General features: G+C 37.9%; 1 long non-coding RNA gene across 4 annotated transcripts; it reads right to left on the reverse strand.

Moving 5' to 3' along the window:
* Nucleotides 1-254: 254 nt before the first annotated feature.
* LOC107079230 (uncharacterized) lies at nt 255-4040 on the reverse strand. 4 transcript variants are annotated; one of them, XR_011191480.1, is made up of 4 exons: nt 3963-4040; nt 3804-3850; nt 1099-1188; nt 255-784 (listed from the first exon to the last, which is right to left on the reverse strand). It is a non-coding gene; the product is annotated as an uncharacterized lncRNA (long non-coding RNA). The 4 variants fall into 4 exon arrangements; XR_001480182.1 differs by having other exon boundaries at nt 1099-1191; XR_001480183.1 differs by lacking the exon at nt 3804-3850 and having other exon boundaries at nt 1099-1191; nt 3963-4036.
* Nucleotides 4041-4715: the final 675 nt, after the last annotated feature.

The following is a 4715-nucleotide window of genomic DNA, read 5'->3' on the forward strand; positions in this document are numbered from 1 at the left end:
AAATATTCTTGAACTATAATTAGCATAAAATGATAAAAAACCTTCTTATTACCAAGATTATAACCACTTAATAATGTGTCCATTAATGATAGCTCATTCATGGAAGCCAAAGTGTTGATATAGAATTCTGTACAGAACAGGATAGGAAACATCAAGCACTCCATGTGTCTCAGCAAGGCCTCACTTATGTTATATATCTAAAAAAAACAATTTAGGCCATTTAAAGAAGTTTGAAGTAAGACATAAGAAACTAGTTTGTTTTTCTGATGTATTGGACTACGTTCAATAAAACTGCAGCAGTTTCCATTGTACAATAATGTCAGACAATACAGATTGCAGTTTCAGTGTGGGCTACAGTATGAACAAAAGTCAACAAGCAAAGGGCAAATGGAAATACAGCAGAGGAAACATATCAAAAGGACCAGTTATAATGCATAGCAGTACAACACTCAGCAAGTGCCCGGGAAAAGTGATTAAATGTACAGGAGGTACAGTCTACACACTGCAATGCCTGAGCTTTCAGGATGATTCAAAGCCTAGCAGATGCTCCGGATACTGGATGGCCATGCTTTGTGAGCATCTCCAGTACCCTGTATGTCTCCTATCTGTGCAGTGGCCATGTCCAAGGTGGCACCCTGCCCCCAGTAACAGAGATTCCCTGCCACACCACATAGTCACAGCAGGATGAATCCTTGTTACTGACAACAGAAGGCCTTGGTGTTGGACCCCAACATGGAATGTGACAAGATGGATGGTACCAGACTGTGCTCCTGATTCTGCATGTCTGTTAAGATACACAGATGTACAAATGATAAAGGCAGAAACTATCAGTATCTTCTAGACTATTATTTATCTTAGTGTTTTCCTCAACTAACACAAGCATCATTATTGAAGAAAAAATAAAAGGAAGAAAGCAACTCAAAAGAAATAAACACTCACAGTTTAATTCAATAAATTTGTATTTACTGTATATTTTAACGTACAGCAGCTTAATTCTACTTTGTGAAAGCAGTTTTGATATGAGGAACAACAATAATGATTTTTAATTCTATAAAAGCTTTACAAAACCAATAAAAGCAAAAAGGTTTTTATGCTAACCTGGTATGATGAGTTGAGTGGTCCTGTGCTCCTCTTACAGAGAGAGAGGCCTCTAAGGTCCCAGTGGTGCTGAGGCTTCAGTCAAACCTGCTGCTTTGTATTAGAAAGAAGAAAAAATAATTTGCCTCCTGGAGACGTGACACTTCACATTTTCAATTACTTACTTTCCAACTTAGTCATACTGTAGCATACAGTATATCAAGCTGTCCAATGAACTGCCTTAATCCTCATGGTTTGGTCCCAATGTAAGATAATCCCACACATATAACAGTATGCAGTACCTAGCCATGTTATTGAAGCCAATAACAGGGGTGAGTGAGAAACACCTTGATTGAATCATTGGATCAGTTAGCTACTAAGTATCAAAAGGGGTAGATAGGTCAAAAGACCTACTTTCTTTATAACTGTTCTATGTCTTAAGTACAAAGCAAGCACCATAGCAGACAGTGTGCTATTAGGGTGATTCTGAGCTATCTTGCTTTGCTTCAGAACAAGCTTAACTCCCTGTTTTTTAAAAGATCCTGGGTGCAAAACATGTCAGACCCTGGACAGGATGCTAGTCCAGTGGAGGGCACACAAATACACGCAAACATTACCGCTAGGGACAATTTTCCTAGAAGCCAACTAGCCTCCCAGTATGTCTTTGGACTGTGGGAGGAAACCAGAGCACCCAACCCAAAACATGTGAACATGGGGGAGAACACACAAATAAAGATAGTACTCCAGGACTTGTACCCAAGACTCCAGACAATGCTAGTCATATATTCCAGGACTGTAAATACCATTGAACATCACTTGTTTATAGACTGTTAATAATCACTTACAATAGTTTCTAATTTACAGTGATACCGATACTCTGAGTCTGGATTGTAGCCCTGCCTGGAAATGCACTGCCACTCTCCAGCCTGGTTTCATCTCCAAAATAAAAGCTTATTGTCACATTTTTTATTGTCTAGTTTGTGACCTTTGCTCAATTTCTAAGAGGGGAGTGAATGAAATTTAATGCAGCAATTAACATGAATTATTAACTCTGCCATTAATAATTGATCATCACCTCAGGTAATTGTGCCCATTTAAGGAAGAGATAACACCTCTGAGAGAAAATCAGAGTGTAGTAAGTTCCATAGAAAAGGCAAGAAACAAACAATGAGAAGAAAGAAAGAAATGGGAAAGAGAGAGAGAAACAGAACTGAATTGAATTGAGAAACAGTAAGCATTCCTCTTTCTCCTGGTGTTTCGAAGTCTGTGTATCAGGTTCCTGAGACACTGGTATTAATTGCCCTGTAATTACACTGACACCTTTATGTCGCTAATTGCTATAAACTTGGGATTGCAGAGGCTGATTATAGGAACACACAAATCTACATTGGGAAACACATCCAGTTACATACAGCATGATCGGAAGATCAGTTAATCTGGATGTGTCGACTAAGGAGAGATGAAAATGTAATGCAGGGCTTTCCGCTCCATTAGAAGGAGGCTCTACAATACCAATCCGTTTAAACCTACCCCCAAAATGTGACTAAATATTTGAAAATGTAATCCAACACATTGCTGTTTATGACAGTGAATTGTAATATCCTATCACAGACCAGGATAACACTAAATAGGATAAAAGCCCCATAGAAGCTAGGCACACAGTGTTCTTTAAAAACGTTTTCTGTTTGCAAAGAGAAACAGCAAATAATGTTTACAGTGATGAATGACGAATTACTGTATGACGATATCCACTGCTAATTACCATATAACATAGATCAACAAAATAATAGCTAAACCTAAAAATCAGTGACTACAATAAAGCCTTGCTAAGCCAAGAACTGAGCACAGAGTAGTTAGGGGAGTAGAAACTCAGTAGTGCTGACAGCCTAGTACATGATCTCCTGTCAAAACCTGAGGAACAGAGAATGAGCCTTCCAAATATTAATGTTATTTGCAAATGTCTGTTAATGTTTTTTTTTAATTGTTATTGCTTTGGCAACACAATTCATCATTCAAACCAATAGATTTTTTTTAATTTGAATCTGAGTGTCTGTCTTGTAATGTAATAGGCTGGGAGTCAACTGAACCTTCTTATTTTGTACCACAGCCAGTTTCAAAAAGAAATTTCTGTGGTTCACAGTGTTTTTTCCTATTATCACAATGTTCCTCTGTCTTCCCAAGAACCCGTCTGTTTTTGTTTCCTTTGCTTCAGGTACCCCCACATTGCAAATATTTAAGACTGTTAATTTGCAGACTAGTTATCCTGTTTTCCCAACAGTTTGGTTGTGTGAAGTCCAGGAACAGCAGACAACCCGGCAGGGAAATATGACTGACACAGAGAGGATGAGCGGTGGCAGCAGCAGAAACACATGGCTGGGATTGTACAGTTGTATTCGAGTAGTAAAAAGAGTTCACCTTCATCTCTATTATTAAGCCATGTACTGCTTTATTTAAATAATTAGTAGCTGAGGTGTGACTGAGACCACAGCTGGAGACCATTGATAAATTGTAAAGAGGAACTTCAAAAATTGCTGTTTTTTCCTTTTCTTATACCTGATACCTGCTTTGCAGCACAGAGAATATTTTACAGCATTTCCCCCATTTATTTTATCTCTTCTTTTTTCTGTGTGCATTCTGTGACATCAGTCACAGAATTACCCGACTCTCCAGATTGAATGTACTGCAGTTCATTTGTTCAGTTAGATATTTAAGATGTTCAATAATACCTCTTCTGGAATAGAGCAGAAGGCCTGTTTCTTTGATTCCTTCCACTCTGCAATGGCAATATTTCAGTCAGTCAATTCTGCAATTACACTACAAAACCAATATAAATGAACAAGAAAGTGACTTTAGATTTCAACTCCATTGTTTGTGTTTGTGCTTACCTGGCTTGCAAGCCACCTGCTGTATGTCTTCAAAGCCTCTGATCTCCAGCACCTTTCACAGCAGAACTCTGATCACCCTTTCTCCCCCAGCAATTAATAATCCATTTTTTTCTGACTTATAAATACCACAAAACCCTCCAAATGTTGATAATTAACCTTCCTATCTTGTTGTTCATTGCTGTAAGATAAGAATGTCAAGGCATAAGTATAAAACTGTGTCTGTGACTAAAGGTGTGCCACAGACTTTTTTATCTACTAACCAGAAGGCTGGATGACGTGGAGGACTGACAGACAGATTCTTTGCAGTGAATGCTCCTTAACTTAAGGATAAAATAATTTTACATTCAAATTCAAAGAGTGTTCTAGCATGATTGAAGAATTAGTGTAGCCAAGGCAGATACAATTAACACAATATTTATTGACATTTACAGTACAAACATATTATTGGACATGCACAGTACATATATCACATAAAACATCATTGTGAGACAGATTAAGAAAGATATTCTACTGGACCAGGTATCTAATGTTTGGAGTAGAGGGTAAAGGAAAGGTTTATTTTACAGGTAAGACTAACCCTTCCTGAAAGAAAATAAACATCTCTTGGTTTTCTCCATAAGACAAGATAGGCTTATACACTTATCTGTTGAGAATATCTGTGAAAGTGAAAGGTTGTCCAACTCACTGCTGCAGAGAGATGTGTGGCATTAGTTAGGAATCCTTATTGTATGACTTACTGGGGATGCCAGAAGG

Source organism: Lepisosteus oculatus, chromosome 13, assembly GCF_040954835.1.
Source record: "Lepisosteus oculatus isolate fLepOcu1 chromosome 13, fLepOcu1.hap2, whole genome shotgun sequence".
Lineage (NCBI taxonomy): Eukaryota > Metazoa > Chordata > Actinopteri > Semionotiformes > Lepisosteidae > Lepisosteus > Lepisosteus oculatus.